At 45.2% G+C, this 23430-nt stretch overlaps 1 pseudogene; it reads left to right on the top strand.

Moving 5' to 3' along the window:
• Positions 1–960: 960 nt before the first annotated feature.
• LOC140720849 (N-acetyllactosaminide beta-1,3-N-acetylglucosaminyltransferase 3 pseudogene) lies at positions 961–12594 on the top strand (annotated as a pseudogene).
• Positions 12595–23430: the final 10836 nt, after the last annotated feature.

Here is a 23430-nt window from a genome sequence, read left to right on the forward strand (position 1 = left end):
GGTTAACCCTTTATTCACTGAACCAAGTCCATCCGGCTGAAAAAGACGGCATTCCTTTTCCACCGAGTCAGACAAAGTCAGACACCTCAGACGGGAGGCAGCAGGTATTGACGAGGTCGGTGAGCCCGAACTTGGAATACTGCCTTTGGGTTTGGACGCCTGTTACGTACCCCGTAACGGGTTAAAGAGCCAGCAGAAATGGGCCTACACGGAGTCTGAGTCTGCCGTTATAAACTCTATTTTATTAGTAAGTACGTGAATAAAGGAATATAAAACGAGATAAATTAAACATGTTAGCAGAGCTTATGCACATATACAGGTGAGTAAATAAGCTTCCCCAGCTCAGGTGATTGGGTGATACAGTCTCACGGTGGGATGGTAAGTAATCAGTTCATTTCAGGAATTTGGTTTGAGTAGAGTTGGAGAGAGAGAGTTAGGGTGTTGGTTTGTCTTCCAATGCCGATGTCGATCCTCACGTCCTCCTCCTGCTCCCGAAGCTTACAGTCACCGACTGTGACCGCAAGAAAGGGTTGCCGTCTTCTGTGGTGAATTTATCAACCCCAGACCAGGGTTAAACACACTGATAGCTCCCGACCCGTCACCCCTCTGTCCACACTGCGAGCAAAAACCCCACCCTTGTCGTGGGCACACAAAGCTCACCAGTGTCCTCCTTGCCTCAGGGGTCGTGTGTCTCCTGTGGTGTGTCTTGTGTGTCTCTGGTGTGTGTCTCCTGTGGTGTGTCTTGTGTGTCTCTGGTGTGTGTCTCCTGTGGTGTGTCTTGTGTGTCTCTGGTGTGTGTCTGATTAAAAAGTCAACTGACCTTGTATATATCTCCAAGTGCTGAACACGAGCTGTCCATCACATAGTTCCACCTTTCAGTTTCCAAGGCAACTCACAGACTTTCTGTCTCCCTGCTGCTGATTTAGCACACAAGCTGTTCGCTCCCCCCTCTCTCTTTTAAAGGAACAGTCCACTTTACAATAATCTTTCGGATCTCGTCACAATCTAAACATAGCTACAAGATCTGTGATATATTCGCATATTTTTAAGAAAGCTTTATTGATTGAATCTCAGCTGATGGCGGAAATTTCAAAACCTTGCAACATTTCATGGACGTACATGCATGTGTAAGTCACGTGAACCTTTTCCCCGCTCCCATTTTACCGCAGATCTGCCTTGTTTCCGAGGCTCCGCCCCCAGCTCTGATGACATGAATTACAGTCCTGCCTTCCTTCAGTTCTGTGTTGAAGCGGGTCGGCGGCGGCGGCGGATCGTCTGTAGGATCCGGATTGGGAGACGACCATCACCCCCAGAGTCGGGAATCCGGGGGAGGGTTCACCGTCCGGGCGTGAAAACAAGTTCTCATCGGTGAGTCCCGAGTGTGGACGTCTGATGTAAGGTAATGCACCAGGTTAACTTCCCCGATCTGGTGGCCTCCCTGCGCTTGCTGGACAGAACCTGCCGGGGTCGGTCACAACGTACCGACTGAGATGATCCACCGCTCGGCCCCTCTTGCCCTGGTCCTAGGACCGTGATAGGGTGGTGATATCGAGGCTGTACTCATTCATTGAGGTTTATCCCGGGAGCTTTACCTTCATCACCCGGCCCCACATCGGGTCCAAACTTCACCTGGATCGATAGCCAGTGTCTACAATTGTTGTACATCATTCCAGGGCGCGGGAAGCGGCCCTTCCACCTGTTGTGTTCTTCCAGACATAGAAGTTAAACCGAGTAATCGCCCCTTCGGGACACTGCTCCATCTGTCTGAGTAGATCCATCTTTCGCCCATTCAGACAAGGCAGTGAGATCCAGATCTCTCACGGCCTCTCGTTTTGGGTGGCCATCGTTGTGTTTATCTTTGTTGAATCCATGCCACTGTTCCGACTTGCTGAAGCGCAGCCAATAATTCCGGTTTTATAACCCCAATAAATGCAAGAAATAAGCCTTTTCCTGTGATCTGGGTCTCTCAAACTTGTACAGCACATTACAACAGCACATTGAGGTGATAACATATTGTTACAAATCCTTATGGTTACTGATAGAGTGCAGTGTATATCGAGTTAGACTGGGAGATCAAGAGTCCAACTTATCACGTGGGGAACATTCAATGTGCTTACAACAGCAGCCTGGAAGGTTTCCTGGAGCATGGTGCTCTGTGTTTTCAATGTTATTTTAAATCTCCGACCCGGCTGAGAAGAGAGAATAGCGAGGGTTATGAGGATCTTTGATGCTGCCTGCTTTACTGATGCAATGGGAAGTGCAGTCACAGTCCAGGGAGGGGAGTCTGGTTTCTGTCATGTCCTCAGCTGTGCCCACAGTTTTCTGCAGTTCCTTGCAGTCAAGGGTAGAGCGGTAGCCTTATGAAGGCGTTATGTATCCGGATGGGATACTTTCTGTGGCGCTTTGATAAGGTTTGGGGTGGGGCAATGTGCCTAAGCCAAAGTTATTGTTGTTTGATCTAGGCTTGTCATTTTAGAATCTTTTTATAACGTTTTGTTCAGTGCCCGTGTATTGCTGAATGACCACCAGTGACTGTCCTTGATCCCTCACCCACATGGTTCCATCTCCTCATTCACTCACATCTTGTGCAACCTCTCTCCAGCCCGTGTGTACCCACCTCAATGATGTACAGTACATCAGTAAAGATTCCTTGTAACATTTGACATCATTGTGAGTTTTCCAGGAATCGTTTTTTTGTTTTTGTTAGTTAGAACTACCAGAGGTTTAGTTGAATGCAGCACCTGGTGAGGTAAGAGTTACAAGCTACGAGCCCAGGGTATGGCGGGAAAGATTCCAGCATGTATAGAGCAGTAGTTGGTGATGGAATGTATACCTGCTTATATACATTTTTTTATAACAGTGCACTTGATTGTATCCGCGGAAATTTGGTAAAATGAGGGGGAACTTCGATGAGACATAAAGTATGCCGCGGAGTTTGACAGTTGACAGTTTGATAGTTCCTGTTGTGTGAGGGTCTGAAACCAAGCACCGCCAGCTGAAGACAGCCGAGATGTTTTTCTCTCTCCCTCTCTGGGTCTAGTGTGTCATGGGAATGACCGTCCTCAATATTCAGCAGAAGGAGAGTCTTTCAGTTAATATTGCAATCCTGCAGTGTAGTGATACACAAATGAGTGAGATGTTACAGGTGAGATGCAGGAGTGATGAGCCGAGATCACAGTCAGATCTGCGTTGGGCACAGTGTATACGGGATGCCAATTAAATTAAATATCCGCGGATACAATCCAGTGCATTGTTATTTAAAAAAAAAACTGTACTGTATATAAGCAGGTCTCCCCTGTTGTCAAGATCACAACAGATTCCTCATAGAAAAACTTGCAGGGGCAGATATCTGTCTGGTAAACCTTCCTCTGGTTTCCCACCTACCCACTCTTATCTGACAGAAAGGAAACAACACTGCAGACGGTGATCCACAACAGGTCCCACCAACCAACTATATAATGGAACAATCAACTCCTTACACCACCTTCCCCCACGACCACCCCCCGCCCCGGCTGTAATCTCCAATGTGGGTGGTTCCATACTTCTGACCACCAACCGAAATGCCGTCTAGGATGGACAGATAGTATCAATCCCGCCAGTGAAGGAATAAACAAAGCGAATCCTCAGTTCCCTCGGTCGGGAATCGGTAAAGCCCCGAGTGTGGGCGGATCGGCTTCCTGTTACTGCATGCAGTAGCCCGGGGACAGTTCCGAGATGCGGGAAGCTCGCACCTCCCGAGCCTTTGCTGATGATTCGGAGCTGGGTTGAAAGTGCGGCGATTCCAATAGCACAATCAGCTGCCCCGGTTCCCCGCGGGACCTGCACAGGAAGTCGATGCGTTCAATTAGATGAAGGGAATTATTAATTCACTTAAAAGCGATTCGCTACAGTTCTAATGTCGATCAACGTTATCAATTCCATTCGTGTTCATAAAAGTGTCTGACTGCCTTTGTGATGTTTATATTTCAGTATATAGAGCTTCTTACCGTGTACCGCGGCTCCAGGTTCTGTTACCACCCTGTCCCAGTAAGGCTGTGTTACGGGTTCTGTAAGTAATGAACACACGCTGGTTAATGCTCAGTCAGCTCCTGGTGGTAATTATTAACTAAACCCACAGCGTTACCAGCGGGTCACTCCGTGACCTGTTCCTTAGCACAGGGTACGTTCTCTCTCCAAACAAACATCACCATGGAGATGAAATGTGATCTCAGTGATTTTGAGAGTGGAATGTTTGTCGGTGCCAGAGGGTGCAGTTTGAATATCGCAGGAACTGCTGAACTCCTGGGATTGTCAAGTTTAACAGTCTCAGTTTATGGAGAATTATGCTGTGATTAAAATCAGGTAGCGGCAATTCTGAGAGATAAAAATCGTCTTGGTAATGAGAGAGATCGGTGGGTAAAGGCGGACTGATTCAATCTGCCAGGAAGACGACAGTAACTCAAATAATCACGAACTACTGCACTGTGCAGAGAGGTATCACTGGACGCGAAACATGTCGAACATTGGACTGAATGGGCAACGGCAGTAGAAGACCACGGACATACAATCAGTGGCCGTATTAATAGGTACCGGAGGAGCATAACACAGTGCACATCGACATTTGTTATCAACAATGAGATTTAACTCAAAGTTTAATTTTCAATATCACTGACACATACTTGTTGTCTTTGCTAAAATAGCACACTCACTCCTGCAAAAAAAAAAAATCAGAGGGATCCGCAAAACCACACAATGTTAAAATCAGTATTGAAATGGTAGAAATGTCGTAAGGGGACATGGAATGGACCCAAATGCAGGACGCAGGCACTGAAGTACTAGGGGCAGGACAGGGACAACTAAAGGATAGAACAAGGTGGAGTGACCATGGCGGGAGGAACGTGGCATTCAAAGGTGCTCCAGGGGTTCAGAGATAGTTCAGACAAAGCAGGGTCTTGGAGTTCATGGCAAGGCAGGGTCTTGGAGTTCATGGCAAGGCAGGGTCCTCCGCCAGGTAACGGCAATCTGGCCTGACTTACCTGACGGAGGCGAGGGGTAGGAAAGGGGCAGAGACCTTCGGACGGGCCGCATGACTCCTTGGCACTTCCGCCTCCCAGGCGTGAACACAGAGGCCTGGGCAAGACGCGGTAAAACTGGGCAGGTGCGGGGTACCACCCGTCGGGAGCGAGGGGTAGGAAACAGGCAGAGTCCTCCGCCAGGTAACGGCAATCCGGCCTGACCCCGACGAGGGGTGGGAGGGGTAGGAAAAGGGGCAGAGCCCTCCGCCAGGTAACGGCAATCCGGCCTGACCCCGACGAGGGGTGGGAGGGGTAGGAAAAGGGGCAGAGCCCTCCGCCAGGTAACGGCAATCCGGCCTGACCCCGACGAGGGGTGGGAGGGGTAGGAAAAGGGGCAGAGCCCTCCGTCAGGTAACGGCAATCCGGCCTGACCCCGACGAGGGGTGGGAGGGGTAGGAAAAGGGGCAGAGCCCTCCGCCAGGTAACGGCAATCTGGCCTGACCTACCCGACGGAAGCAAGGGATAGGAAGGGGACTAAGTCCAGGATGACTCCGAGACTGACTCACAGAACTAGTTGATTAGCGGTGGGTACTCCAAGCCGGGGCGAACAGGAACGAAGATCGGCCGAACAGCACCAGCAGGACAAACATGGCGCACGGGTCTGCACAGGGAGAACAGGGCGACCAGCGCAACACAGGACGAGGAGGTCAATACGGAATGGACAGTCGGACAGCGCGACAGCGCCAGCTGGGCAAACTGGACGGAACCGCGGGACCAGCGCCTACCAGGGAAACAGGACAAAATAGGTTCAGAGCAGGACGACCCCCATCTAAACTCTCCCTCTCGCTCTCTCTCTCTGTCTTGTTTTACGCCGGTTGGCACCCAACTTAATGGTGCATTGCCGCCTCCTTCTGTTCCAGAGTATGCGATGGGTTCCCATTCTAAATCCCTTCACCCAATCGCACACATACACATACCCTAACCTACACTTTATCCTCCCCATCCTAGTACCCTATTTCTGTTTATCCATCATATCCTATAAAAAAAACCCTGTACCCCTTAAGCTAAAATTACCCTGACCTATGTTCTCTCACCCATGCCCAGCAACACTTTAATGTGAATTCCTGCACCCCCAATTCCCTTAGATTAATTCTCATCATCTCTCTCTGTATCCCACCCCAACTAAACTCAGTCTCACAGCCCCTTATATCCACCGACCAGCCGATGGGCATCAGGTGCGCCTCCTTGAGTCCAAACAAGCCACAATGATCCACAGGTGTGACTTATTGACTCAAAGGGTGAAAGGAAGGACGGCTACAAGACCCGGAGTCCGGAGTCCGCGGTCCAGATCAAGACCCGGAATGGGGGGCCCGGACCATAAGAAGAAACACTAGAAAACCTGCCGTCACAAATGGACGTATTAACTCATCATAACGTCGCCCACCCAGTACAGTCTCTGTGTTTACTCTGTGCTGAGCTCCTGATTCTGTTAGCAGCGAATCCGAGCACCGGAATTCCGTGGGACCAAACAGTAAGTGAACACAATCAGAGTAATGTTCAGTTGACAACACACACATAAGCCTGCACTCACACTCATCAGCCCGTAACTCCAGACCCTGCTCCACAGCGCAGGAACTAAACGACACAAAAACTCCTTCGAGCCAATGGTTCTGATGTGCTGTTCGATCCAGTCTTAGTATTGTACCTCAGTAGACGGTGACAATGATTACATACAGTATCTCACGACAAATCGATCTGCTCCAGGGAGCAACCGCGACCTGCATCCTGGTTCAGACCGTGTGATGTCATCGCATGAAATAATTTTTTACTTTGGGACCAATTTACTGTCAGACTATAAACTTCAGTGACAGCTGAGGGCAGAAATCGCTGTGGGCTTATAGGAAAGACACAGTAGCAGGATGGGACATGTGAACTCTGGTGAAAAGTTATGATTTTGGAATAATCTTTTCTTTTGAACACAGGACATTCCCTTTCGCCAGATTTAACTCCACACTGCAATCTTAAATATTTGTCCACAATTGGGCCATTACAATGAAGGACAACAACTATGTGGAGATTACAAACTGGACATAACCACGTCCAAAAGAGTACAACATATTTCACCATCAGATTCGTGTTGACTTATTGGAAATAAATAACCTTATCAATCAGATGACTTTCCTGACTAACGGGTCTATTCACGTTACTCCCGTCGGTGTGTTACTCCGCTATCACCTTTACTTTACAAATACCTGAGCTGTTTAAAGAAGAGGAAGTACTGGCTCTATTAAGGGTTATACAAGTAGATAAGTCTCCGGGAACTGACAGGATATTCGTTAGGACCTTAAGGGAAGTTAGTGTAGAAATAGCAGGGGCTCTGACAGAAATATTTCAAATATCATTAGAATAGGTGGTGGTGCCGGAGGATTGGCGTATATCTCATGTGGTTCCATTGTTGAAAAAAGGTTCTAAGAGTAAACCTAGAAATTATAGGCCTGTAATTGTAACGTCAGTGGTGGGTAAATTAATGGAAAGTAATCTTAGATATGGTATATATAATTATGTGGATAGACAGGGTCTGATTAGGAGCAGTCAACATGGACTTGTGCCTGGAAGCTCATGTTTGACAGAACATTGAATTTTTTGAAGAGGTTAAAGGGAATGTTGACGAGGGTAAAGCAGTGGATGTTGTCTATATGGACTTCAGTGAGGCCTTTGACAAGGTTCCACACGGAAGGTTAGTTAGGAAGGTTCAATCGTCAGGTATTAATATTGAATAGTAAAATGGATTCAACAGTGGCTAGATGGGAAATGCCAGAGTGTAGTGGTGGATAACTGTCAGGGTGGAGGCCGGTGACTAGTGGTGTGCCTCAGGGATCTGTACTTGGTCCAATATTGCTTGTCATATGCATCAATGATCTGGATGATGGGGTGGTAAATTGGATTAGTAAGCATGCAGATGATACGAAGGTAGGTGGTGTTGTGGATAATGAAGTAATGAAGTAGATTTTCAAAGCTTACAGAGAGATTTAGGCCAGTTAGAAGAGTGGGCTGAACGATGGCAGATGGAGTTTAATGCTGATAAGTGTGAGGTGCTACTTTTTGGTAGGACTAATCAAAATAGAACATACATGGTAAATGGTAGGGCATTGAAGAATGCAGTAGAACAGTGTGATCTAGGAATAATGGCGCATAGTTCTCTGACGGTGGAATCTCGTGGATATGGTGGTGAACAAAGCTTTTGGTTTGCTGGCCTTTATAAATCAGAGCATTGAGTATAGGAATTGGGATGTAATGTTTAAATTGTACAAGATATTGTTGAGGCCAAATTTGGAAGACCGTGTACTTTTCTGGTCACCGAATTTTAGGGAAGTTGTCAACAAAATAGAGAGGGTACAGATGAGATTTATTAGAATGTTCCCTGGGTTTCAGCTCCTAAGTTACAGAGAAAAGTTGAACAAGTTAGATTTTTATTCTTTGGAGCTTAGAAGCTTGAGTGGGGACTTAATTGAGGTATTTAAAATTACGAGGGGGATAGATAGGGTTGACGTGGATAGGCTTTTTCCATTGAGAGTATGGGAAATTCAAGGTAAAGGACATGAGTTTAGAGTTAGGGGGTAAAAGCTTAATGGTAGCAGGAGGGGGAACTTCTTTACTCGGAGAGTTGTAGCTGTGTGGAACAAGGTTCCAGTAGAAGTGGTAGAGACAGGTACAACGTTATCATTTAAAGTAAAATTGGATAGGTATATGGGCAGGAAAGGAATGGAGGGTTGTGGGCTGAGTGCGGGCCCGTGGGACTAGGTGAGAGCAAGCATTCGACACGGAGTAGAAGGGCTGAGATGGCCTGTTTCCGTGCTGTAATTGTTATATGGTGATATGTGGGATGACAGACATTCAAATGGAGTAGGATTTGTACAGTGAATGGCAAGGCACGAACAAATGCATAGTTCACTGAAAAGCAAGATGGTGAAAAAAGCGTTTAGCATGCTAGCCTTCATCAGTTATGGTGTAGAGTTTAAGGGCGGGGCATTATTTGCAGTTACATAAGTTTTTGTTGAGACCACTTTTGAAATATTATCTTCAATTTTGGTTACCCTGTTATAGGAAAGACGCCGCCAAGTTGGAGAGGGTGCAGACGGGATTTACGAGGATGTTTTTTGGACTAGAGGGCGTGAGTTACAGAGAGGCTGGCCATGCTGGACCTTTATTCCTTGGAGAATGAGAGGTGACCTCAGAAGTTTAAAATCATAAGGGGTATTGATAAGGTGGATTATCATTATTGGAAAGTTGGAGAGTCCAACATGAGAGGTCACAGATAGAAGAGAAGAGGGGAAAAATTGAAAACAGACCTTGGTGATAACTTCTGCACACAGAGGACAGTGAGTACCCGAAAATTGAAAAGAGACCAATGGGTTAACTTCAGTACACAGAGGATTGTGAATACCTGGAAGAAGCTACCAGTGGAAGTGGTTGAAGTGGGTTCAACTGCAACATTTAACAGGCATTTGGTCAGGTACATGGAAGGGAGAGGCTTGAAGAGTTGTGGGCCAAACTAGACAACTGGGACTAGCAGGGAGGATGCTGTGGTTGGTATGGACCAGTTGGGCCGAAGGGCCTGTTTAGATCGCATTACTCTAGGATTCCATAATTCTAAAGTGACACAAGTTGCATCCCAGTGCAAATAGTTTTACTTGTACACATCGTTCTGCTATCAGTCACTGGCGTCTTTTCAGGGCTCCTGGCATCCAAGGTTTTACTCATACACATTGTGGATCATGCTAACTATCTGCCCTGTTCTGCTATCAGTTATCTGTGCTTTCTCTGGGCTCCTGGAGTCCAAGGTTCACTGCTCTTCATGAAGCGTAATTTCCTGCCATCGGTGATGCTGGTGCCATTTTCCTTCAATAGATGTGGGCTTGCGATGGCTTCGCTGTCTTGTCACAATTGCTTACTACTGAATATCTGAGTGGAATTAGCCTTGCCTTTGGAACTAGTTATGCCTTAGTTGCAGCCTTTCATAAAGTGGCTTGACCAATGGATGGCAGGGTGGGTGGGCCACTGCTAATTTAACTTTGAAAACAATTCTCTGGTTAAAATAGAAGCAAAAAGCCAAGGTCCTTGAGTATACTTCACTTTGTTTCTCATATTGTAGGCATACATAGACCAGGTTGAAATGCCATGAAAATCAGATGTTTTCAGTAGCTATGCTAACACGTTACCTTCCCTGCACTGCCATACATTCAGTTACTAATCAATGGTCAATAATACATCATCTTCCATAGTATCAGTAACCTGTGAACTCAACCTGAATGGTGAGCGAGCTGGGACCTTCCTCTTTAGAGCAAAGTTGGGGGTGGGGAGGTGGGGAGAGGTGATTTGATAGAGGCGTATAAGCTGGTAAGAGGCTTAGGAAGAATGGAGAGCCAACAACATTTTCCCAGGGTAGAAATGACTAGTATGAGGGGGCATAATGTTAAGGTGATTAGAGAAAAGTATAGGGGTTTGTCAGAAGTAGTATTTTTTTAAAAAAAGAAAATGGTGGCTGTATGGAATGCACAGCCTGGGTAGAGATAAGGGTAGATGCATCAGTGAGATTTAAGAGGCCTTTAGATAGACACATGGATGAAAGAAAAATGGACAGCTATTTGAGAGAGTAGGAATCAATTGATCTTGGAGCAGGTTAAAAGTTCGGTGCTACATCATGGGCCAAAATGTCTGCATTGTGCTATATTGCTCTTTGTCTCAGTTCAGTTTAAGCCCCGAGAGGAGTGATGAGACCTGTGAAGCGAGGTGGAATAAACCCTTTGAAATCATATACCTTTAAGGCCCAGAAAGAAACTATGCGATTTTCAGTTTAATGACAGAGTTGGTATCCTATAGGTAAATTTGTCTTTCTGCTGGGATGGACTGCTTCAGGTCAATTAAAATTTCAGCAGGGCGACGGGCCCTGCCTATTCCTTACCTCACCACCATTTTGAGGTCAATATTACAAAGCATTAGTGAACCTCATTATAGCTTAACTTCTCATTCTTCTCAAGCATCATGTAAATGTAAAGTTTTCTCTGAATTAATCCATATCTTTCTCTACTTCAGGTGAAAGATGGGAGGACATCGGCGATTCTATGAGAAAGTAGTGCCGGGTGTTCTGATTACTCTGGGATTGTTCTTCATGTTCTGGGATAATGACAAACGTCGAGAGACTGATGATGTTGCAGAAACTGTTCATCGCAAAGATCTGCCCAAGGTTGTTACAGCTGATGCAACTAAATCAGTGCTCAAGCCAAAGTGCCACGCGAACAGGACATTGTTGCACCTGCCCTCATTTCATCAAGAGAAAGAGCACATAAAAAACTTCTTGATGTATAAACACTGTCGAGAATTTAACATGATTCAAAATGTGCCAGACAAATGCGGTGGTCGAGAAGGATCTCAGAATGTCTTCCTGCTCCTGGTGATCAAATCTCACCCTTTCCACCAGGATCGGCGGGAAATGGTAAGGAAGACCTGGGGCAGAGAACGCGAATTCAATGGGATCCTAATTAAGAGAGTCTTTATCTCTGGTGTCTCTCCTGACCAAAAAGAAAGTAGGAAATTGAATCAGCTGTTAGCCATGGAAAACAGAGAACACAGAGATGTCCTACAATGGGATTTCTTGGATACCTTTTTCAACCTCACCCTCAAACAATACAAGTTGCTGCAGTGGGTCAGTGAATTTTGCCCCAGTGCTAAATTCATCTTCAATGGAGATGATGATGTCTTTGCCAACACCGATAACATGGTTGATTACTTGCTAGGCATGAAGGTTCACCAACACCTGTTTGTGGGCCGTCTCATTTATGGGTTTGGGCCCAAACGCCAGAAGTCGAGCAAGTATTATGTGCCAGAAATAGTGACCACCATCAGGTCGTACCCACCATACATTGGTGGAGCGGGCATACTTATGTCTGTGTATACAGCTCATATCATTTACCACATAGCCCAAGACCTTGAACTATACCCCATTGATGATGTATTTTTGGGGATGTGCCTGGCCAAGGCTGGACTAGCCCCACACTCCCATAGCGGATTCAGGACAGCTGGAATCAGTGTTCCTTCAACCCAAGATGACTCTTTCAATCCTTGCTATTACCGTGAGTTGCTGCTAGTGCACCGTTTTCGGCCTTTCGAACTGCTATTGATGTGGGATGCAGTGCATGATGCCAATCTGAAGTGTGCTCGTGCTCCCCAGAAGTCTGCACCCACGAAAAGGACCACATGAGTCATGAGAGAATGTAGCAACTGTTGGCATGCAATGCAGTTTGTAAACATGTGTTAATCAGTTGTTTATGCAATGTAAGAAGCTCAATTCCTAAATTATATTGGAGGATACATTAATTCATAGAGTTGGTGCCTTTCTACCTTCCACAAATGTTTGCAAAGCTGTCAGGTGTCATCACTCAGCCTAATTCTTACTGCACCCATAATGACATTACAATATTGTCAGGAGCATCACAATTTAAGTCAATTGTAAAGTTATTCCAAGTGAGCAGTCCGTGTTGCATTGCGTGCAGATAGGTACAGCATGTTCACTTGGGGCATTTGTATAATAAGCCACCAATAAAATCTTTAGTAACAGTTATATCTGTGTATTTTCTTCTTGCCGTTGCTTACATGTCCCTTGCAAAATGTGGAAGAGACAAATGCATTTATGCGACTGGAACTGTGAGAACAACAAAGAATCTAGATCTAAAATTGTCTCAGGGTTGGAGGAATAGATAAACTTATGGTCATCACTTCTGTACTCAAATGTCAGCCTGCATTGTGTCTGTGTAACTACATATCAAATAGAAGCACACACGCAGGAGATGGCTTTAACTGGTGTATTCACATTGCAGAGAGGGAAAGAGATCAATGAACATGTGGGGACAACAGATCAATATGCATACATAGACGGCAGTCCATATGTAGTGCGAAGGGGAGTGGCATTAGATTTGGCAGGTGTCTTGTCTAAGACAATGTACTCGGTTGCCAGTGTCATGTTGCTGGTATTGACACGGTCATCACTGAGAGGTAAGTCCGGTAGCTTTGACTAGTGGCCAACCTGGACATCGGAGATCTGGAGAGGAGGGGACTTCAATAAGGCTCATTGTCCGAGGGGCAGCTCACGGCAGTGCAATAGAGCAATCGGTGACCAATCAACTAGTGGCCAATCGGCATTTGGGATTGATTAGTAAGAGCAAATTAAAGGAAGGTTGGACAAACCCAGTGGCCGTCTTCTGAGTAGAAACACAGAAACCCTACAGCACAATATGGGCCCCTCGGCCCACAGAGCTGTGCCGAACATGTCCCTACCTTAGAACTACCTAGGCTTTACCCATAGCCCTCTTTTTCTAAGCTCCATGTAACCATCCAGGAGTCTCTTAACAGACCATATCGTGTCCGCCTCCACCACCGCCGCCGGCAGCCCATTCCACGCACTGACATCACACTGCGTAAAAAAAAAAAAACTAGCCCTGACATCTCCTCTGTACTTACTTCCAAGCACCTTAAACTATGCCCTCTCATGCTAGCCATTTCAGCCCTGGGGAAAGCCTCTGACTGTCCACAAGATCAATGCCTCTCATTATCTTGTACACCTCTATCAGGCGACCTCTCATCCTCCATCGCTCCACGGAGAAGAAGGCCGAGGTCACTCAACCTATTTTCATAAGGCATGCTCCCCAATTCAGACAACATCCTTGTAAATGTCCTCTGCACCCTTTCTATGGTTTCCATGTCCTTCCTGTAGTGAGGCAACTATAACTGAGCACAGTACTCCAAGTGGGATCCGATCAGGGTCCTATATAGCTGCAACATTACCTCTCAGCTCTTAAACAATCCCACAATTGGTGAAGGCCCATGCACTATATGCCATCTTAACCACAGAGTCAACCTGTGTAGCAGCTTTGTGTGTTCTGGGGACTCGGACGCCAAGATCCCTCGGATCCTCCGCACTGCCAGAAGTTTTGCCTTTAATGCCATATTCTGCCATTATAGTGTAGGGACTGCGGTCTGCAGTCAGGTACTCAGGATCACTCAGCATAATGTTGCACGAACATTATTAGCAAAACACTCCGACACAAGACGGGTTTCATTTTGTTACAGACAGAAATGCCAGTTTGGTACTACAAGTAAACTGCATTTCCACATTGGTGGAGAAGTGTGCTGACACCCCTCGCTATCTGTAAAAACTGTGACGAGATGCTAAGGTGTATTCAATATGGACTGTGCCTTTAAAAAGAGAGAGAGTTGGTGTACAGCGATTCAGAGAGAGAGAGAGAGCACAGAGCAGCTCGTGAGTCGCCATGGTTACGGAAGGGCGGAGCTATAAATGGGCAGCTGGCGTTCAGCATGTTTGAGATATATTCAAGGTCAGCTGGCTTTTCAGACAGACACACAGACACGGACAGAAATGCAGAAGAAATAGACACTGGATGAACTTTCAGTGCCCACGAAAGGGTGGGTTTTGATCGCAGTGTGGGAAAGGGGTGACCGGTGGAATGTTATCGGTGTGTTTAACCTTTGATAGCTTTACTGCGTGAAGGCGGTACTCTTTTGTGTGATCACAAAACTTTAACAGGACTTCGGAAGGCAACGGAGAGATCGACGACATCAGCTTACTTGGAAAACAAATCACCTCTCTCTCTCTCTCTCTCTCTCTCTCTCTCTCTCTCTCTCTCTCTCTCTCTCTCTCTCTCTCTCTCTCTCTCTCTCTCTCTCTCTCTCTCTCTCTCTCTCTCTCTCTCCTCAATTCTACTCAACTTAATATCACGAACTGAACTGACGTCATTCCTATACCATCGTAAGACTGTATCATTTACCACCTAAGCTGAAGAAGTTTGGGGTTTTATATTTACACACTTACATATGCATAAACTCTGCTAACCTGTTTGATTTATCTGGTTTTATATTACGAGATTACGTGGATACTGATAAGTAGTGTTTTGTTTGTATCAATACCAGACTCCAGGTGTGTTCCATTTATGCTGATTCTTTTAACCCGTTACGGGGTACGTAACAAAACCGTTCCAACCTCTACATCACACCGCATTTCTGTAAACCCCTTCGACCCCTACAGCACACGGCATCTCTGCAAAACCTCCATCATCCACCCCTGTGCATTCAGACGACAGCAGACCCGAGAAAGATACCGTCGTGTCAGATTGAATGGCTCATAAAACGCTGTTGGCCAGAAGAAACTACAGACTGATCAAGGACAGGGGAAGCAGACAAACCCGTTCTCTCTGTTTTCCCCCATTTTGTGGACTATGAATTGATTCTTGCACTGGACAATTTAATCAGAGGAACTGAATGTGGACACAGGAAGCTTCAGGTAATGATCTGCTAAACCTGAGAACATTCTCAAACAAGTCGCCATTTGTCATGTGAAGGGCGTGGACTCTGAACTGATTCTTGACTCTGGGACAATCTAATCAGAGCAATAAACCTGAGACCATGCTCAGAGGAGCAGCTACTTGTTATGTAAAATGCCAGACATATCAAAGAAGCAATCTGTAGTCTCGTTAGACTCTGTCTGGGTTGCCTCATTTAACTGGTTTGGACCGGTCAGGGTGTAAAGATACGAATACTCAAGGCTAGGCTGGGCAGAGTCACGTACAATATGTTGGTTGTAGCTCTGTACAATGATCAGTAACCAGGTGACTCAGGTAGGTCAGGTGACCTTGAGCCAATGGTTCAGAGCTCCAATGGTTCAATTGATGAGGAACAATATAAGATTCCGGAGCTTCAGATATGCAGGGGTGATAACTCTCCAGCGGCCAGACGCCAACCATTGCCGAAAAGTAGGACCACACGGACACGTGGAGATTGGGAACATGAGGATCGGAAGATGTTGAGAGGCATTGATCGTGTGGATATTCAGAGGCTTTTTCCCAGGGCTGAAATGGTTTCCACAAGACGACACAGGCTGAAGGTTCTGGGGAGCCGGTACAGAGGAGATGTCAGAGGTAAGTTTGTTTTTAAACTCAGAGTGGTGAGGGCTTGGAACAGACTGCCGGCAACAGTGGTGGAGGCGGATACGATTGGGTTTTCGTAAGAGACCTTTGGATAGGTACATGGAGTTTAGAAAAATAGAGGGCTATGGGGAAGCCTAGTCATTTCTAAGGCAGGGACATGTTCGGCACAACTTTGTGGGCCGAAGGCCCTGTATTGTGCTGTAGATTTTCTGTGTTTTCTATGTTTCTATGGAATGTCTTGCCAGCGTAGACTCTTTTCCTGGGTAATACCTTTTCCCTTCATTGACTGTTCATGGAGTGTTAGTGTTTCCTGTAAGGTGCGCACAGGAGATAGCGTGTAAATCTACGTGGTTTTAGTATAAATAATAAAATATACTTGTTGGTAAATACAGATTATCTGTATCTCATTGTTCATTGTTACAATGGATGAATCTTGTCACAGTGGCGTCCATCATTAACATTGCCCACTAACAGGACGTGCCCTCTACACAGTGTTACCATCGGGAAGGAGATACAGAAGCCTGAAAGCTCAGGCTCAGCGATTCAGGAACAGTGTTTCCCCGCTGCCACCTGTATCTCAGTTTTGTTTTCTCTATATTTATTTATCCTGTATTTCATTGTACTGCTACCGTAAAGTTAACAATTTCACGACGTATGTCTGTGATATTAAATCTGGCTCTGATTCTTTAAATGCACCTTTGAAACCTTTGATTCTGATTCAGATGCAGGGGGGATGTGTTAGATCGAACTTCCATTAGTTGAAAGCCTGTCAGAACCTCGTGTACTGTGCTGTAATATTCTATGTTCTGTGCTCGGTCGAGTGTACCGTATCTTGCTATAGTTAAGTAAGTCGATTAATTATTTAAAGCTATCACGCCTTGCTTTTCCAGACGACTCTCAATGAGTCGGATAATAAAGTGCAGCAGAATTTTTTTAAAAGACCATAAATATCAGTACTGACCGCTAGATGATCTCGATATCTTTGATCGGAAGGGACTCGCCAAGTATTATGTAATGATGAATTGATCTCGGTGTTCAGACTACGCTGGTCATGGGGTATGAAAAGAAGTATCTGGACAAACAGGAACATTAGCGACAGTCAGTATGGGCCAGTGAGTAGTAGGTCATGTCTAACCAATCTCACAGAGCTTTACGAGGTAGTTACCAGGAATGGTGTGGAAGGCAAGGCAGTGGATGCCGTCTACAGGGACTTCAGCAAGGAATTTCTCAAGGTTCCGTAAGGGAGGATGTTCGAGAAGGTTCAGTCGGTTGGCTTTCACGATGAGGTAGTAAATTGGATTCGTCATTGGGTACGTTGCGGAAGCTAGAGTGTGGTAATGGATGGTTGTCTCTCTGACTGGGGACCTGTGATAAGTGGAGTGTCCCAGGGATCGTTGCTGTGCCCGTTGTTATTCGTAATTTATATCAACTATCTGGATAATAATGTCGTTAACTTTGGCGACGTATAATTTGCCGATGAGAACAACATTACGGGTGTAGTCGACAGCGAGGAAGAGTACCGGAGCATGAAGCGGAATCTGGATCAGCTGGAACAATGTGCTGAAAATATCTGATCGGATTTAACGCAGACAAGTGTTAGATAGATAGATAGATAGATAGAGAGATAGATACTTTATTCATCCCCATGGGGAAATTCAACATTTTTTCCAATGTCCCATACACTTGTTGTAGCAAAAACTCATTACATACAATACTTAACTCAGTAATAATATGATATGCATCTAAATCACTAACTCAAAAAGCATTAATAATAGCTTTTAAAAAGTTCTTAAGTCCTGGCAGTTGAATTGTAAAGCCTAATGGCATTGGGGAGTATTGACCTCTTCATCCTGTCTGAGGAGCATTGCATCGATAGTAACCTGTCGCTGAAACTGCTTCTCTGTCTCTGGATGGTGCTATGTAGAGGATGTTCAGGGTTTTCCATAATTGACCGTAGCCTACTCAGCGCCCTTCGCTCAGCTACCGATGTTAAACTCTCCAGTACTTTGCCCACGACAGAGCCCGCCTTCCTTATCAGCTTATTAAGACGTGAGGCGTCCTTCTTCTTAATGCTTCCTCCCCAACACGCCACCACAAAGAAGAGGGCGCTCTCAACAACTGACCTATAGTTGCCCTTTGGGCGGACCAGCCAGGGTTTGTCTGACACAATGAGAAATAGGGCACTGAGGAGTACGATAGAACAAGCGAATCTGGGAATGCAGGTCCATAATCCAATGAAAGTTGCGGCACAGTAAGACAGGGTCGTAAAAACAGCTTTTCGCACTTTGGCCTTCATAGAGGAAAGTACTGAGTACTGGAGTTGGGATGTTACGTTGATGCTATTTCCGACTTTATTCAGGCCTAATTTGGAAAACTAAATGTGTACGATTTTGCTCAACTACCGGCTATTGCCGAGACTGGGCGTTTTGAATAAGAAGGAAAGATGACATATGTCAGCCCTTTATTCCCGAGCGTGTAGGGGTCTGAGGGGAGATTTGATAGAGGTATACAACAATATAAGGGGGATGGCGAGTGTAAATGCAAGCAGGCTTTCTCCACTGCTGTTGGGCAAATACAACTAGAGATCTGGGCGAATGGTGAAATGTGAAATATTTAAGGGAGACATGAGGGAAAACATCTTCACTCAGAGAGTCGTCAGAGTGTAGACAGCGTTGCCAAGGCAAATAGCAATTGAGAACGTTTAAGAGATGATTGGATAATTACTTTGGAAAATGCTTTGGAAGGATAGATTACAGAGCTCCTCTAGGGAGGCTATTTGGGTGGAATTGAGGAATGGGAAAGGTGTAGTAACACTGATAGGAGTGTATTATAGGCCACCTAATGGGGAGCGTGAGTTGGAAGAGCAAATGTGTAAGGAGATAGCAGATATTTGTAGTAAACACAAGGTGGTGATTGTGGGAGATTTTAATTTTCCACACAAAGATTGGGAAGCTCATTCTGTAAAAGGGCTGGATGGTTTAGAGTTTGTGAAATGTGTGCAGGATAGTTTTTTGCAACAATACATAGAAGTACCGACTAGAGATGGGGCAGTGTTGGATCTCCTGTTAGGGAATGCGATAGGTCAGCTGACAGATGTATGTGTTGGGGAGCACTTCGGGTCCAGTGATCACAATAGCATTAGCTTCAATATAATTATGGAGAAGGACAGGACTGGACCTAGAGTTGAGATTTTTGATTGGAGAAAGGCTAGCTTTGAGGAGATGCCCAGGGATTTAGAGAGAGTGGATTGGGTCAAGTTGTTTTATGGGAAGGATGTAATAGAGAAATGGAGGTCATTTAAGGGTGAAATTATGAGGGTACAGAATCTTTATGTTCCTGTTCGGTTGAAGGGAAAGGTTAAAGGTTTGAAAGCGCCATGGTTTTCAAGGGATATTAAAAACTTGGTTCGAAAAAAGAGGGATGACTACAATAGATATAGGCAGCATGGAGTAAAGGAATTGCTCGAGGAATATAAAGAATGTAAAAGGAAACTTAAGAAAGAGATTAGAAAAGCTAAAAGAAGTTACGAGTTTGGTTTGGCAAATAAGGTGGAAGTAAATCCGAAAGGCTTCTACAGTTATATTAAAAGCAAGAGGATAGCGACGGATAAAATTGGTCCCTTAGAGAATCAGGGTGGTCAGCTATTTGTGGAGCCGAGGGAGATGGGAGAGATTTTGAACGATTTCTTCTCTTCGGTATTCACTAAGTAGAAGGATATTGAATGGTGTAAGGTGTGGGAAACAAGTAAGGAAGTTATGGAACCTATGACAATTAAAGAGGTGGAAGTACTGGCGCTTTTAAGAAATTTAAAAGTGGATAAATCTCCGGGTCCTGACCGGATATTCCCCAGGACATTGAGGGCAGTTTCTGTAGAGATAGCAGGAGCTCTGACGGAGATCTTTCAGATGTCATTAGAAACGGGGATTGTGCCGGAGGATTGGCGTATTGCTCATGTGGTTCCATTGTTTAAAAAGGGTTCTAGAAGTAAGCCTGGCAATTATAGACCTGTCAGTTTGACATCAGTGGTGGGTAAATTAATGGAAAGTATTCTTAGAGATAGTATTTATAATTATCTGGATAGACAGGATCTGATTAGGAGTAGCCAGCATGGATTTGTGCGTGGAAGGTCATGTTTGACAAACCTTATTGAATTTTTTGAAGTAGTTACGAGGAATGTTGACGAGGGTAAGGCAGTGGATTTAGTCTATATGGACTTCAGCAAGGCCTTTGACAAAGTTCCACATGGAAGGTTAGTTAAGAAGGTTCAGTCGTTAGGTATTAATGCTGGAGTAATAAAATGGATTCAACAGTGGCTAGATGGGAGATGCCAGAGAGTAGTGGTGGATAATTGTTTATCGGGATGGAGGCCGGTGACTAGCGGGGTGCCTCAGGGATCTGTTTTGGGCCCAATGTTGTTTGTAATATACATAAATGATCTGGATGATGGGGTGGTAAATTGGATTAGTAAGTATGCTGGTGATACTAAGGTAGGAGGTGTTGTGGATAATGAGGTAGGTTTTCAAAGCTTGCAGGGAGATTTATGCCGGTTAGAAGAATGGGCTGAACGTTGGCAGATGGAGTTTAATGGTGAGAAGTGTGAGGTTCTACATTTTGGCAGGAATAATCCAAATAGAACATACAGGGTAAATGGTAGGGCATTGAAGAATGCAGTGGAACAGAGAGATCTAGGAATAACAGTGCATAGTTCCCTGAAGGTGGAGTTTCATGCAGATAGGGTGGTGAAGAAGGCTTTTGGAACGCTGGCCTTTATAAATCAGAGCATTGAGTACAGAAGTTGGGATGTAATGTTAAAATTGTACAAGGCATTGGTAAGGCCAAATTTGGAATATTGTGTACAGTTCTGGTCACCGAATTATAGGAAAGATATCAATAAATTAGAGAGAGTGCAGAGACGATTTACTAGGATGTTGCCTGGGTTTCAGCACTTAAGTTACGGAGAAAGGTTGAACAAGTTAGGTCTCTATTCATTGGAGCGTAGAAGGTTGAGGAGGGATTTGATCGAGGTATTTAAAATGTTGAGAGGGATAGATAAAGTTGACGTGAATAGGCTGTTTCCATTGAGAGTAGGGGAGATTCAAACGAGAGGACATGATTTGAGAGTTAGGGGGCAAAAGTTTAAGGGAAACACGAGGGGGTATTTCTTTAGAGAGTGATAGCTGTGTGGAATGAGCTTCCTGTAGAAGTAGTAGAGGCCAGTTCAGTTGTGTCATTTAAGGTAAAATTGGATAGGTATATGGACAGGAAAGGAGTGGAGGGTTATGGGCTGAGTACGGGTAGGTGGGACTAGGTGAGATTAAGAGTTCGGCACGGACTAGGAGGGCCGGAATGGCCTGTTTCCGTGCTGTGATTGTTATATGGTTATTATATATGGATGAAGCGATCGAAGGTAATACTGACCGTGAACCAAACTGAACAGTCCCGCTTCACAGCCGCAAATGCAAGTGTCAGAGCGCATACAGGAGTGATGAGCAGGGATCTGGAATAAATGTAGATATTGTTGGTCTGTTCCACTGAAGCAAAAATGATAACCACCATCAGATCCGCTGTCGCCATTCCAACCAGGTAACGGGTGATGCATTTAGACAGTCCGCATTTTCCCCGAGAGAGGATCACAATCGCCGTGAAGTTAACTGGAAGAAATTTGAAAGCATAAAAGAAATATGGTCAGCAGCATCTCCGTGAATGCCCCCATTCTTTCGATGCTATGGAGGGTATGGTCTTTTTGGAAATGGAAAGCGGGAGTCCAGTGTGTGCGGTCTCCGTCGCTGCGCTCCAGCTGGACAGTTTAGAGCAAAGAATCTGAGTTCCACGACTCACGGACCGGTGATGGGAAGATCGGAAGCAACACCATTTCCATTATTAGGGGCGAAACGAAGGGATTGTTTGCAGCGGTGACAAAGTGGAATCAAAAGGTACAAAACAATTTATCATTTACTGACTTGTGTCAGAACAAATCTACATATCGAAAATAGACTGGACATTGATTTAAATAAGCTGTCACGTTGTTATAAGTCCGGACTGTCAGCACTGATAGAGACTCGGACCTAGAAAAGCAGGGACAAGCATCACTTCAGAAAGCCCAGCGTGGTGAAACTATGAAGCAACGACAATATCGGCACATACGTAATTGACAAAAGAATAATCACTTCGAGCAAAATACAAAAATGAAAAATCTGTGATTAGTAACAGTGCGGATACCGCAGCAGACTAACTACGGCAACATAAATAAAGTGACCAGCTCCGGCATCTTACCGGGGGCACCAACCACTTCAAGTGTGGGATAGAAAATGGCCGCGATGTAATAAATCGCCGCATATTCCATATTCCGTCAGAAGCAGCTTTCAGTTTTGCGGAGCGATTCAGCTGCTCAGATGGACTGGTGGTCAGTTTAGCAGACTTTTATTGAGGAGAGAGCAATTCCACTGAGGCAATTAGCGTGGCAATCACGTCAAGGACATTAGTGACATCCAACTACACAAACATTTAAAGTTAAAATATTTTTACTCACTCAATCCCCTTGTCATGAATTTGACTCCTCAAGGGATTTTGCAATGTAATTACTTTAAAACAAAATATGATGTGTTTTTTTTTCCCCATGTTATTTTACATGATACCAGGCTTCAGCTATTGAAATGAAGATATATTTTGTCATTGATGCTTTTAAATCAGGCATTCAGCTTGAAGTCGATTTCTTTGGAACATTTGACGGAGCACAGTCGCTTCTGAAATTGAGGAAAGGAATTTGTTCTGGCGGGTGAAACGGAGAACACTTCTTTATTAAAGGGGAACATTCATCATCTTTAAAAGATCCACAGCGATATTCCAGAGACCTGTCGTCAAAAACGAAGAGTGTCCTCGGGAGATTAGCGAGGGCTGTGGACAGTTTGAAGAACAATGTTTTCCAGCGCACACATGGGCCGTTTGGCAGGAACTTGACCTCTGCCAGTGAATGACTTGTCCGCCCCATACCCGTGACTTGCGATGCAGTCTGTTTAACTTTAAAGATATTCTCTGACCTGCCACAATTCTACCACTATTTCTCCATCCATTCTCTGTTTGAACAAATATAGTAAGCAAGATCTATGATCAATCAGCAGGTTCTCAGGCTGTTGTATCATTTGCCGCGAAGTTGTATTTTTTTCCTCTTGATTTACTGTCAGGTATATTGCCTTTCGAGCGTCACTATGAGCATGTGCAGAACAGCGGATGTGTTCAAGCTCACCTGTCAATCACACTTCCTTCTGCTCCTGCAGTGCACCGCTCCGTGCTGATTGTGATACTCGTACCGATAAGCGGCCCTCGGCTTATTGGAGAAAGTCTCACCACACTGTTTCCATTGTGGAACTCGTACTAATGTGCGGCCCTCTTTTGACTCAACAGAGTATCACCTCTGACTTCAAATGTATCCGTCCAAAGTGAAT

This window comes from Hemitrygon akajei, unplaced genomic scaffold (genome assembly GCF_048418815.1).
Source record: "Hemitrygon akajei unplaced genomic scaffold, sHemAka1.3 Scf000047, whole genome shotgun sequence".
Classification (NCBI taxonomy): domain Eukaryota; kingdom Metazoa; phylum Chordata; class Chondrichthyes; order Myliobatiformes; family Dasyatidae; genus Hemitrygon; species Hemitrygon akajei.